This window comes from Sus scrofa, chromosome 8, assembly GCF_054392235.1.
Source record: "Sus scrofa isolate SSC_HxYL_T2T_F1_AM1 chromosome 8, Sscrofa_HxYL_maternal_Yorkshire_Landrace_v2.0, whole genome shotgun sequence".
NCBI lineage: Eukaryota > Metazoa > Chordata > Mammalia > Artiodactyla > Suidae > Sus > Sus scrofa.
Window position 1 is genome coordinate 45,435,920 of NC_139390.1, and position 15,489 is coordinate 45,451,408.

The following is a 15,489-nucleotide window of genomic DNA, read 5'->3' on the forward strand; positions in this document are numbered from 1 at the left end:
CCATGCTGACAAAGGAAAAGACTTTATTGGGAAGGGACATTGGGGGTGGAGAGTAGCAGGGGAAATGAACCCAGAACTGCTGGACCACCTGGCTTGCAGTCTCTGGTTTTATGGAAAAGGGTTAGTTTCCAGTTTTCTCTGGCCAATTGTCTTGCTTGGTCCACATTTGGTCTCATCCAGGGTCCTTCTTGGTGACAGTGTGTGCACCTCTCAGCCAAGATAGATTCCAGTGCCAAAGATCCTGGGAAGTTGGTCATATCTCCATTGCATTGGCATCTCCCAAAATCTCCCTGCTGGTCTTTAAGTCAACATCATGTTCCTTATCAGGGCCTCCTGTTGGGTGATATCTCATGCAAACTGCTATTATCATGTCTGGCCAAGGTGGGCACTTTCAGTCAATGGTCCCCTAACAATCTCAGTGGAGGAGGGCATCTGTGCCCTGAGAGCAACCATTACTCATCACAGTCAGTGAATAAATGAACCTGGGTGAGCACAGTATCCTATAGCATCTACCTGAGTGTCCCCAGCACATGAGAATGAAACAATTTTGCCTCCCATGACAGTAAACAAAGGATGCTGCAACCATCAAATTATCACATTACAGCAAACCCTGACTCTGAGCCCTCAGGATGGAAACAGGGTGCCAGCCATCATGCCATCAGCCACTGCAGCCACGCCCCAATGATGCACCATTAGGAGACCAAGGATGAGAAAGCACAGGATGCTGACCGCAGATAGCTGATGTGCATATCAAAGGAATGATTTCAAGGAGCCTAGACTCTTAAATCTTCCTATATACAGAAATGTGCTATATTCCTTAACTTGAGATATCGGTTTTTCTTAAATTAATAGTTATCTTTTAATATTCTTACTGGCTGGTTTTTGTTTCAAACCCCTTTGTAAACCCTGGCTCCTCACTTACCTCTTCAGAGTAGTCCCTCGGAGCACATAGAAGGTTGAGTCCTGGGCTTAAGCCCTCATTTTTGTCTGCTAAATTAAACATAATTCTTAACTTTTAGGTTGTATATTTTTTCAGTCGACAATATTTTATTATGTATGTTTTCCTTTGCTACTATAATTCCCACCAAGAAGCACATACCAATTAGGAAGAACCAAATGTGGAATGAAATACTCAGTACTATTGTTTTCAATGCCTCAGCTCCATTCTGATATCATTTTATAAAAATGTGGCAAGACTTCAGAAACAAATGCTTTAATTTGTTTTTGCAATTTACCCATTTTACCTATAGAATTCCGAAGTATTCAAAATTGGAGAAGAACTATCCGTCGAATGAAATGATTCAGCTTGTTCAAGCAATGCCATGGACCCAGGGAAAGTTTTGCCTAATTACATAAAGCCTTTCAGGTTTGATTCTGAGCCTTCAAAACAAGACGTGTTATATCTATAAGCCAAAATGTCATTAATGTTTAGAAGCTATATCATCCCCAAATGATTCAAAATTATAATATGTTGTATAAATATTGAATATTGTTTCTATAAATATGAAATCCATTGAAGATAAAGAAGTATACATTTATCAAATTAACATTTGTGACTTTTATGATATTAATTTTCTAATAATTAAATTATTCTTCCTAATTCTGCTGAGATAAATTCCTCTGAAGGATTATATCTATATCAAATTTAATAATTTTTTGCTACCTTTCCTGGAAGTAGCAGCAAGTGGGGAGTGGCTTTTCTATAAAAGGCTAAATTTGGGTATATGTTTTTAAAACATACTTTATTTTTTAATAAGTGTCCATAAGTGTACTGATAAGAAAATTTAAATTTTAAGATCAAATAAATTAGAGAACATTCAGCCACTTAAGTTTTTTTTTAATTTTTGTTTTTGAGATATCTACTAGTATGGGAGAAATGATGAAAAATGCATGGTCTCTACCTTAAATTAGTTCATACTGTGTGATTGAAAAGATGAGCAGTGTTAAAATACATAATTCAATACAACAATGTTAAAGGCTATAAGGTGGATAAACATAAATTATTATGAGAATTCAAAAAGAGGACATCATTTTATTTAGCTGAAATGGATCAGTGAACTTACTGTTTTTGAATGTTTTTATTTCAAAAATTTTTCTGCCCATTTTGATCAAAAGTACAAATGGATATCTTAAAAAAGAAGTTGTTCTCCTCTAAGTATTATAAGTAATTTAGTTTATTAATTTATTGTAATTATTAATTTAGCTAATTATTTGTGGCTTTAGTTAGTATGTTTAATGAACAGAAACTTACAAAACAAAATGATAGGAACCAGATAATTATCTTTGACATATTTATGAAAATCTATAGGACATTTGACTTCCAACAAATTTCTTTTAGTTATACATTTATATATCTCTTGTTTACATTCCCAAGTAGTATTTCTTATCATTTCTAAGACCAGTGATGTTCAGACATCAGCCATACTTGTGTGATTATGTAGGTACTTTAATGACAGGGCCGTTTCGGCCCATCATAATTCTTTGATTATATACATTCTTGACCTTTACCGTTAAATCCATAAGATGTTATCTGTTTTTGTCATTTTCACATTAAAGAATTGTGATTTTTTTACTACAATATGTCTCCAGCTCAGATCCATAATAAATAGTAACATATCTTTCATTTTTTTCTCTTAACACTTTTGAAATATATCTACTAGCAGTTTGCTCTATGCTATTTTGCATTTGTAGTGCAGATTTTAAGATATTTTTTAAAACCTCCAAATCCCTAAACCTTAATTTTTGGTAAAATTTGGAGATCTGACTATTTTTCCTGGGATTTTCCTACCAGTTTTTATTTTGCCATATTTTATTGGGGAAAGTTTTCTTATCCTGTATCCAAACTTCATAAGTCTTATGAAATGGTTTCTCTAGGAGCATGAACTCTGCAAAAACATTTAGAAAAAAAATCCTCTTTTTCTTCTGCTTTTCTTTCATTTTTCTTTGTGAATTTCTAAAGTTTAGTTCATATACTCCAATTCAGAAGAGGCTTATGGTAAAGTGACAGGTTATGCCAATATTTATTTCAACTGGGGAAAGAAAAATGCAAACAAATGGGTCTTATGGGTCCCTTTTCCTTGGTGAAAATGTCATAAATTCTGTTAGATCCAATTTGGTTACATGTCTAAAAGCAGAATCCAAAAATCTACAGTTTATCCATTTGACTTATTTAATTAGTATTTTGTAATAATTTATATTGTAACAACTTTAATTTTTTAAATGTGAAATTCTGTTGAAATTACAGAAAATCGTCAAAGCACACTGTCAATTTTATAATTTAATAATCAATGAGTTGCTTTGCAAGTATACAGAAACAAATTAGACCAATATTTTAAGATAACAGACTATAATTTAGAACTTGCTTTAGTAATATTATAGAATAATCAACATTTCCATCAGAGACACAGTTATTATTTATGTAAATACCAAAATATTTATACAAATAAAATTGTTCAAGTCTCTTTGGGAATGGTGTAGATTCTAAAAAGGTATTCTCCACAACTCAAATCAATTAATTCTGACAAGGATAATACTTTTTACAAAACCATATTAAAATAGTTTATTTTATTTACATGTACTTTCAAAAGTGAAGTATAGTTGATTTACAATACTGAGTTTCAGGGGTACAGCAAGGTGATTTGGTTTAAGTATATATATGTATATACATACTTTTTCAGATTCTTTTCTATTATAGGTTATTACATAATAATGAATATTGTTTCTTGTGTTATGCAGTAAATCCTTCTTGCTTATCTATTTTACATATAACCTCTGCTCCTCATTTATCCCTCCAACTTCCCTTTCCCCTCTGGTAAACATAAGCTTGCTATCTATGTCTGTGAGTCTGTTTCTGTTTTGTAAATAAGTTCATTTGTACTATATTTTTAGATTCCACATATAAGTGATAGTAGATGATATTTGTCTGACTTATTTAGCATGATAATTTCTAAGTCTATATTGTCACAAATGACAATATTTCATTATATTTTATGGCTGAATAATATTCAAATCTTCCTCTGTATTCTTATATTTGTCACTGGATATTTAGGTTGCTTCTATGTGTTGGCTATTATCAATAGTGCAGCAATGAATATTGGGGTACACGTATCTCTTTGAATTATAGCTTTCATCTTTTCTAAATACATACACATTTTCAGGATTGCTGGATCATATAGTAGTTCTATTTTTAATTTAAGGAACCTTCATACTATTCTCCATAGTGGCCGTGCCAATTTATGTTTCCTTTTTCTCCACACCTCCAGTGTAGGCAGGTTCCTTTTTCTCCACACCTCCAGCATTTATTGTTTGTAGACTTTTTAATGATGGCAGGTTCCTTTTTCTCCACACCTCCAGCATTTATTGTTTGTAGACTTTTTAATGATGGCCATTCTGACCAGTGAGAGGTGATACCTCATAGTTTTGATTTGCATTTCTCTAATAACTAGCTATGTTGAGCATCTTTTCATGTTTTTAGGTCCATTTGTATGTCTTCTTTGGAGAAATATCTATTAAAATCTTCTGCCCAATTTTTGATTTGGGTGGTTTGTTCTTTTGATATTGAGTCATATTTGCTCTTTTATATTTGGAGATTAACATCTTGTTGGTTTCACTGTTTGCAAATACTTTTTCCCAATCCAAAGGTTGTTTTTTTGTTTTGTTTATGGTTTCCTCTTCTGCGCAAGATTTTTAAGTTTAGTCCCAATTGTTTATTTTTGCTTTTCTTTATTTTGCCTTGGGAAACTGACCTAAGAAAACAATGCTCAATCTATGTCAGAGATTTTTGCCTCTGCTGTCTTCTAGGAGTGTTATAGTGGCATGTCTTCTACTCAAAAGGTTTTTAAATCCTTTTGAGTTTCTATCTGTATATAGTGAGAGAGAGCATTCTAATTTCATTGATTTACATGCAGCTGTCCAACTTTCCCATCCTGGTTGCTGAAGAGATTGTCTTTTCCCCTTTGCGTATTCTTGCCTCCTTTGTTGATGATTAATTGACTGTAGATATGTGGGTTTATTTCTGGTCTCTCTATTCTGTTCCATTGATCCCTATGTCTGTTTTTGAACCAATACCATGCTGTTTTGATTACTATAAATGTGTAGCATTATCTAAAGTCTAGGAGGGTTATGACTCCAGCTTTGTTCTTTTTCCTGAAGATTTCTTTGTCTATTCTGGGTCTTTGTGGTTCCATTTAAATTTTAGGATTATTTGTTCTAGTTCTATGAAAATGTCATAGATAATTTGATAGAGATTGCACTAAATACATTGCTTTGGGTACTATGGCCATTTTAACAACATTAATTCTTCCAATCCTAGAGCATTGGATATCTTTCCATTTCTTTAATCATCTTCAGTTTCATTTTCAAGGGTTTTATTTTATTTTATTTTATTTTTTTGTCTTTTTGCTATTTCTTTGGGCCGCTCCCATGGCATATGGAGGTTCCCAGGCTAGGGGTCAAATAGGATTTGTAGCCCCTGGCCTATGCCAGAGCCACAGCAACGCGGGATCTGAGCCGCGTCTGCAACCTACACCACAGCTCATGGCAACGCCAGATCGTTAACCCACTGAGCAAGGGCAGGGATCGAACCCACAACCTCATGGTTCCTGGTCGGATTTGTTAACCACGGAGCCACGACGGGAACTCCTCCAAGGGTTTTAAAGTCCTCAACACTTAAGTCTTTCACCTCCCAGTTTAGCTTTATTCCTAGGTATTTTATTTTTTGACACAATTTTAAATAGGATGATTTTTTTAACTTTTTCTTTTTGGTGTTTTATTTTTAGTGTAAAGAAATGCAATGAATTTCTCTATATTAATATTGTACCCTGCTAACTTGCTAAATTTATTTAATAGTTTTTGTATGGCCTTTTTGGGTTTTCTATATAGAGTAACATGTTTTCTGCATAAAGGGAAATGTTTACCTCTTCTCTTCCAAATTGTACATCTTTTATTTCTTTCTCTTGTCCTACTGCTGTGGCTATGACTTCCAATACTATGTTGAAAAGAAGTGGTGAGAGTGGGCATCCTTGTCTTGTTCCTGATCTAAAGGAAATGTTTTCAGCTATTCACCATTGAGAATGATTTTGGCTGTGGGTTTGCCCTAAATAGATTTTATTATGTTGAGATATGTCCCCAGTATTTCCACTTTGGTGAGAGTTTTTTTTTTTAATCATAAATTAATGTTGAATTTTACCAGATGTTTTTCTGTGTCTATGGAGATGATCATGTGGTTTCTCATTTTTTAGTATTTTTGTCTGGTCTTGGTATCAGGATTACGGTCCTCATAGAATGAATTTGGGTGTGTTTCTTTCTCTTCAGTCTTTTGGAAGACTTTGAGAAGGATAGGCATAAGGTCTTTGTATTTTTGGAAAACAAATGACAACTATTTAGAATGTATTATAAATGATGATGTAAATGTTGAATACAATTTCTAAATCTACATTTTTGAACAAGCTTTGTAGAATGCAGCTAGAAGTTGAATGATTAGGGTTAAGTGTAAACTCAATTGCATACATACACAACTACTTTGCCTATCTTTTTTTTTTTTTTTTTTTTGTCTTTTTGTCTTTTTTGTTGTTGTTGTTGTTGCTATTTCTTGGGCTGCTCCCGTGGCATATGGAGGTTCCCAGGCTAGGGGTTGAATCGGAGCTGTAGCCACCGGCCTACTCCAGAGCCACAGCAACGCGGGATCCGAGCCGCGTCTGCAACCTACACCACAGCTCATGGAAACGCCGGATCGTTAACCCACTGAGCAAGGGCAGGGACCAAACCCGCAACCTCATGGTTCCTAGTCGGATTCGTTAACCACTGCGCCACGACGGGAACTCCTACTTTGCCTATCTTTTACTTCATTGTAGTCACTTTGTGGCTGTTAAATTCAACCCTCCATCTACTCTCTACTTCCATCTATAAAAATGACCACAGTTGGAGGAAAACAGATCTCCATGCCAACTAGCCTCACTTTAAATTTATGATCGCTAATCTTTTGTGAATCTCTGTACAACGGCCATCCTATATTTCTCTTATATTCACTCTTCAACTCTCCTAATGAGCTGTTTTATAATCTCTCTTCTGAAATCTTCAATGCCTCTTGCATCATCCCCACTCTCAGTTGATGAGCTTAATTTCTATTTCCCTGAGAAACAAGATGCAATCAGAGACCATACACAGGCTCATCCTGTTACATCTACTCATTAACTCCATCTGGGAATATTTGCTCTTCCTTCCCTCTTTTGCAGTGAATGTACTGTTTGTACTTCTGACTTAGGACAACACCTCCATCTGTGAATCAGATCAAATCTATTTTCTGTTAAGACATTGTAGCAGCCTTCTTCCTTTGCTCTGAGGCATTGTAATTTTTTTCTATATTTCATCTTTCACATTATGCTACTTTGGTATACATATGCTACTCTTCTCCCTTATTAAATCAGAACAAAACAAACAAAAACAAAAGTGTTCATTCATTACCTATTCCAATGACTACTTTATTTCATTCCTTTCACTTAAAGCAAACTCTTCCAGGAGTGATGTCTATATAATACGTCCAATCATTCCCCTCTCATTTTCTTTGGAGTCTTCTTTATTTACATTTTTTATTCTTGCCTTTCCATAATAACTGCTTTTGTCTAGATCTTCAGTTACTGGCGCTGTTCACACGGTCCTCAGGCCTCATCATAGTTGATCAGCATCTCTAGACATAGTGCATCCACTCTCTTTAGGACACCACCCTTTCTTGGCCACTTACTACCTCTCCAGCCACATTTGCTGCTGGAGAGGTAGTAAGTGGCAAATGGTAGTAACATTGGTAGTCCTCATCTACTAATGTTAGTTTGATCATAGGACTGAGTCCTTAGACTTTTCTTTCTATTCAAACTCATTTCCTAAGTGTTGATCCTATACTTGTAAGTAATGTTAATATGCCAATGACTCCCAAATGTATATTGCCAGTCAAGACTGGTGACTATTTATTAGGCATCCAATCTCAAACTGAAACTCCCACTAAACTGAACTCCCACTAAAACCATCTGGTTGCCCCATGTACCTTCTCCAGCTCAGTAAATATCAACACCATTTTTCTAGTTGCTTGGTGCAAAACTGAATTCATCTTTCTCTCAATCCTGATATCCAGTTCAGAAGCAAATCAAAATGCATCTGGAATCTGGTTCAACCACAGTTATTTTTTCCTCAGTCATCTTTTCTATTTCTTGGATATTTAGTTTCTTCTTTCCTGTTATGCTTTGCGATTTTTCTTTTGATCTTTTCTCCATATGGAAGACAGAATAATGAAAAATTTAGCTTATGTTACTCTTCCGCTCAAAATTATTTCAGAGCTTCTCATCTCATTTATAACAAAACTTAAAGCCTCAAAAATTTTTATATGCTACCTCTGAGCTCTTCTTCTCTAACTTTCCTTCTCATTCACCCTGTTCCATGTCACCAGCCATCTTTCTGACCATCAAAATAACTGATGTTGCTGTTCCAAATGGCTAGATATCTTTAGATAGATTCCTTGATTATCTACATCAATTTTCTACTCAAATATAACTTTCTTGGTGAGGCCATCTCTGATCATATTATCTTTAAACTTTACATCCCTCTTATCTGCTTTATTTCACCATAGTATTTATTGCTATCTAACATATTATAGTGGACCCTGGAACAAGACAGGCATGAACTGTCCATTTATACATGATAGTTTTTCAGTAAATATTACACCATGATCTGTGGTTGGTTGAGTCCATGGATGCTTGAGAATGTGGATGCAGAACTGCAGATATGAAAAGCCAACAGGAGGATTTTCCACTGCACTGGGCGAGGGAAGGGACCTCACCTCTGTGTTGTTCAAGATCAACTTACATATTCTACTTATTGATTTTCTTATTGCTTGTTTTGTTCCACTTAAAAGTGGATTCCAGGGATCTAGGCATTTTGGTTTGTTCTATTTATTATTTGACAAGCACCAGAGGTTAGAATATAAAATATCTGGCACACAGAGTTGCTTAGTAAATATGTGTAAATTGAATGGATGGATGGAGGATACACTTAATCGTTTGAATGACCACTCCCTTCTAGCTCACTCATTTAATATGTGCTGATTATCTACTAAGCCAAATATTGGGTTTACAAAAGTGAATATTATAGAGTCCTTGCCTTTGAGGAACTCTCAGGTTACCTGTGAGGAATAATATTAAAAGGATAATCATTGTGAAAGAATGTGAGAGATTTTATTAAAGAGGCAAACATTTGGTGAAACCAATCAGGTTAAGTCAAAAAATAGACAAAATATAAATGAGAGAATGGAAATCTGGGAGATATGGCTAAGGAGCAGAAGCTGCATTAACAGGATGCCAGGGTGGGAAAGAACATGGGATGTTCAGAGATGGCCAATCTCTATGTCAGGAAGTGAGGAGTAGGGGGTGATAAGGACCCTGCCTAAGCACCATTGGTATTCTGTATTTTTAAGTAAAATCTTTGTGATTCATCCCATCGTGGAATATGAGTATCTTAAGTAATTCAGAATTAAGCATGTAAGCCCTTCAAATTATTGAAGATTTAAGTTCAGAATATCCCAATTTCTTTCTACTAAGAAAAATTTTATTGTGATGCTAGAACACATTAGAAAACATTTCCTCAAAATACTCTTCCAATTCCAGAAATGTTTTGAGGAAAGAAGTTCATTTTTGTTATAAAAATGGATATCCATATATATGCCATATTTTTCATATGAAATTCAAAATGTTTGTGCAAAACTAAAGACAGTGGTAAGCAGACAGACCCTTAATAAACACTTGTAAATGTGATCTCTTTGATTCAGATGCTAAACGATTTTCTTCCAAGCTAGGATTTTTTAATTCCTTGTTGCTTTTGAAAATTCAGAGTTCCTGGTGTGGTGCCGTGTGTTTCAGATCAGTCTTGTCTCTGTGGTGTTGCCTGCTCAATCCCTGGCTATGATGTGTTGCAGATGTGGCTCCCATTTGATTTCTTGCCTGGGAGCTTCCACATGCTGCAAGTGCAGACAAAAAGAAAAAATAAAATAAATGTAAATAGCCATTTACACACACACACAAAAAGAATGAAAGAAAATTCACTCTCCAATATTTCTGCCAACCCTAAGTTTGAATCAGAATATCTGGATGTGGGGCTAAAACATCAGCATTTTTAGCAAATTTCCTATTGATTCTGATGAAATTTGGTTTTAGAACCTTGACTTTAAAGCTACAGATGATGTTTGAGTAAAAGAGAGAAAAAAAGACACGTGCACTAGAAAGACACATTTGGTGCTCTTCATTTACCTCTTCATGTAATGCAGGATTTTCTGCCATGAATCCACTAACAGATAAGCAATAAGGCTTTGCTTGAGGCATATTTGGGGTCATGGGCTATTTGTGTTTAAGACCCACTTCCATAGAACTCTTACATAATAAATGGTCAATGAATGATAATAATGATGATTATAATAATCATTTCTAATCAATCATTTTTGCTTTCATTTGAATTAATTTTTTCTATTTTAGTTATTTTTAACTTAGAGGAATCTGGTCCACCATTTCATCTGTATTTCATTTTTCTTTGCTCAACAAACATATGTTTTGCTCAGTATACACTCAGCCTAATTCTAAGAACTCTCCAAGTAGGTTTAATCCTCACAGAGATTTTACATCTCCATCTTAAATAAGGGATTTAAAGCAAAGAGCTAACTGACTTGTTTAAGGCCCTTCAGCTGGTAAGTAGTAAAGATGAGCTCGGAACTCAGTCTGATTCTAGAGCCTGTCCTTTCCATCACAACACTGATGCCTTTGCAATTACACTTAAGCAATCCTGGTTTCCTATATTTATTAGCTCTGGTGATTTTCCCCACTCATGAGGGGGTAGTTTAAGTATTTTTGTACTTTTTTTTTTGGCTGTCCAACAGCAAGGGGATGTTCCTGGACCAGGGATTAAACCTGCACCACACAGCTACCCAAGCCACTACAGTGACAACACCAGATCCCTCACCTGCTGTGCCACAAGGGAAATCCTGAAGTTTTTTTTTTTTTTTTTTTTTTTTTCATTTTCTTTGCCATTACTGCATTAGAATTTATACATTCTCTTTCTAATCTTTTAGTAGATACATTAGAATTTCTACTATGAATACTTAATTTAGCCAAGTCTAAAATAAAATGTTATCTTAACACCCCTTCTAAACAATGTAAGAATATTAGATTTTAACTTTATCATCATCTATCTTAATGTTATTTTTACTTAGCCTTTTTATTCAAGAGATCCTATTCTATTCCTTGTGGGCATATATTATCATCTCATTAACTTCTCCATTTTGTTGTGTGTCTCACTATTGTTAATGGGCATTTTTCTGGATTACTAATGAAATTGAACGTATTTTCAAATATTTATTGAATTTTAGTGTCCTGTGAATCATTTTTCAATTCTTTTTAAATTGTATTTTTCTTATTGGTTTAATAGTTTAATTTATTTATCATAGATACTAATCAGTTTTTTTAATTTTCAATGTTTTTTTATTTCCCCAATACTTTTTTATTTTTTGTCTTTTTGCCTTTTCTAGGGCCGCTCCTGTGTCATATGGAGGTTCCCAGGCTAGGGGTCTAATAGGAGCTGTAGCTGCCAGCCTACGCTAGAGCCACAGCAACCTGGGATCTGAGCCATGTCTGTGACCTATACCACAGCTCATGGCAACGCCGGATCCTTAACCCACTGAGCAAGGCCAAGAATTGAACCCGCAACCTCATGGTTCCTAGTCAGATTCGGTAACCACTGAGCCATGATGGGAACTCTGCTTTTTTTTCCAATATCTTTTTTTTTTCCTACATACAGCATGGTGACCCAGTTATACATACATGTGTACGTTCTTTTTTCTCACATTATCATGCCCCATCATAAATGACTAGACATAGTTCCCAGTGCTACACAGCAGCATCTCATTGCTAAACCATTCCAAAGGCAATAGTCTGCATCTATTAACCCCAAGCTCCCAATCCATTCCACTTCCTCCCTCTCCCCCTTGTGGTCCCCCTTGGCAACCACAGGTCTATTCTCCAAGTCCATGATTTTCTTTTCTATGGAAAGGTTCATTTGTGCCATATATTAGATTACAGATATAAGTGATATACTATACATAGAGCTACCATATGATCTAGCAATCCCGCTCTTGAACATATATCTGAACAAAACTTTCCTTGAAAAAGACACATGCACCCACATGTTCATTGCAGCACTATTCGCAATAGCCAAGACATGGCAAACAACTCAAATGTCTATCGACAGATGATTGGATTAGGAAGATGTGGTATATATACACCATGGAATACTACTCAGCCATTAAAAAAGAACAAAATAATGCCATTTGCACTAACATGGATGGAACTAGAGACTCTCATACTGAGTGAAGTAAGTCAGAAAGAGAAAGACAGATACTAATCAGTTTTAAGTTTTATGCATTGCATAGATCTTAGTTTAAATCTCTGGACCATTATCCCCTCTATATGTTGTTACTTTGAGGCATAGAATTTTCATTTAATAATACTCATTATGAATATCCTCATTGCTTGTGCTGATGAATCTTGCGTAAGAAATCCTTCCATACAGTTCTATTATATTATCTATCTCTAACCTAATACTGTGACTATTGAGTATGAAATGTTGTGTTGATGTGGAAGCTCTCTGCTACCCCCACTTTTTCTGAAAATAGGTGTGTTTTACCGTGTTATCCATTAGACCATATGCCTAAAGGGTTTTTGTTTTGTTTTGTCTTTTTGGCTGTAGCTGGAGCATATGGAAGTTTCTGGGCCAGGGATCAAACCCACACCTCAGCAATGACCCAAGCTGCTGCAAAGACAACACTGGATCTTTAACCCACTGTGCCACAGAGGGAACTCCTGAGGCTTTTAACCTTTTTTGACGCTATGAATCCCTTTGGATATTTGGTGAAGACAGTGGGCCGCATATCCAACTAATACCTTTAAATGCAAAAGATAAAATATGCGACATTAAATCATAACCAATAATATTGCAATAAGTTATCTAATTACAAATCTAAAAATTGGTGATATATTAATATATGCCTCTTTTCTTAATGAATTAAAAAAGAAGATATAGAAATAGCTATCAAATTTTGGAGAAACAATCATCATAAACTCTATTTTAAAATACCTGTAGCAACTTTGGTGGGAAATAAACATATCTGTGCCTTCCATGGATAACAAACTCATAAATACTTCTACTACCTATGTAGTTTATAGTCTACCATCATGACTGAGAGAAATACTATATTACAGTTGAAAGGGAAAATAACGGTGTTATTTACCCCATTCATGGTCATAAACCCAGCTTCTATCCACAGAAAACTTGGTCCCCAAAACCCCAGGTTTCTATTATGAATTATCATAGAGAAACCCGCCTTTAGATCATGTTACCTTTGTTTAAAATAATTGCCTCAGAGTTCCCATCATGGTGCAATGGAAACGAATCTGACTAGGAACCATGAGGTTGCAGGTTCAATCTCTGGCCTCTCTCAGTGCATTAAGGATCTCGCGTTGCAGTGAGCTGTGGTGTAGGTCACAAATGCAGCTCAGATCTGGCATTGCTGTGGCTCTGGCATAGGCCAGAAGTTATAGCTCTGATTCGACCCCTAACTGAGGAACCTCCATATGCCATGGATGTGGCCCTAAAAATACAAAAAGACAAAAATAAATAATAAATAAATAAATAAATACCTAAAATTATCATCTGTAAATTTTTCATCAGGGCCTAAATTAAAATAAAGTACTGTCATACTGCATCAAGAGTTATTGGTGATGGGATTTTATCAATCTTCAGTTTAGAACCTACTAGGTTTCCTTGGACAGCTTTAACTTAGTTTCCTATTTACAAAAGCATGTTGTAAGAATAGATTTTCTTTTAAATGTCAAAATAGAGAAAGACATGAAGTATTGTATATGTAGATGAAAGAAGTCTCTAATAGTGCACAGTGATTCATAGTTCCTTACCACAGGAGTTTCTGCATTATGTGTAACTTGGTTTAAAATTTTTTTGACGTGTAGTTTAGAAAAATCGCTTTCTTGAGATTATCATTTAATATTTTGGGTTTTTAGAAGTAGCTTGGCTAATTCCTAATGATTTTCCTCATATCATTTTAGAAAGTTTTTGGTACATTAAATGTCATGAAAATGAGTGAAAGTTCCACCTCTCAGTTTAACATTGACATTGTCCATTCCATGTGCAGTATTTGAGAGAAGAGTTCAACAAATTTCTGAATAATTTATCTAGCATACATAGTGTTTTATTTTGACATTTTATTCTTTTTAAATAACTGTCTTTCAAATTTTACTAAGAGAATATGTACTAGCCACATGTGGCTAAATTTAAAATATAGTTAAATAAGCTTAAAAATGAAGTTCTTCAGTTATAGTAGTTACATAACAAAGTTCCCTCATGTCCACATGTGGCTAGTGGCCACCGGATTGTGCAGTGAAGTATATTTCCATTATCACTGAGGGTGAGGTTAGACAGTGATTCTGCAGCAATAATGTACATTTATTAGAAGATCATCCATCATATTTTTTATTACAAATATCCACTGTGATGGTTACAGAAACCATCCACTAGATGAACTAATAATGAAAATATATGATTTTATCAGAACATTATTTTAATAACACTTTTTAATCTGGAAAGTGACAGATAAAAAAGAAAATCTGTTTTTTAATTTCTTTAATGATTGCTTTGCATCATTTAATTCTAATTTAGGTAAAATATTACTCTTTCAAACCCAGACAATTTATTCTGATTTTCTTTACTTTCATATTAAGCCAGATTTTATTCATTTTGAGACACTGACTAATATTAACATGGAAGAAATTGTTTCTTCTAAGCTCTGTTCTATGGCAATTATAATTCCTCTTTGAAGAAAAAAAGAAATCAAGAAAAAGAAAGAAATCATTTTGTGGTTATTTTGCACAGAGTAAGAAAGAGCTTAGAAATGGACTAGTATGTTTTTATAAAGTTTCCTTTTAGTTAAATGTGAAAAAAATTTCTGTTACTTGTGTGTTTCTCCATTCATTTGATATTTCCCTATTTAGAAAAGACTTCTTTCTCATAACTTTTCCCACTTCTCCAATTAAAAGATATTTTTGCTTTTTAATATAATGACAGCCAGTTGACAAAAAAGTATTAAGCCTAGCCTATCCATTAAACGTACAAACCCATGTTTCTGTTCAGTTTTATTCCTTTGGTTATTAGAAAACCCATTGTTAGACAATAGGTACAAGCTAAATGCTTCTTAGCTGACTGAGATACAGTGAATACCAGCAGAAGGTCCACAGAACCTTGAATTTGCAAGTGGGTTGTGTATTAAAATGATTGTAATTTATTTCAGATTCCATGGACTATTTAGAGATTTATAAATGCTAATTTATGTAATTTAATGCAGGAAAATGGAATAAATATATATTTATATATGTCTCTCTTTTTTTTAGAAAAAAA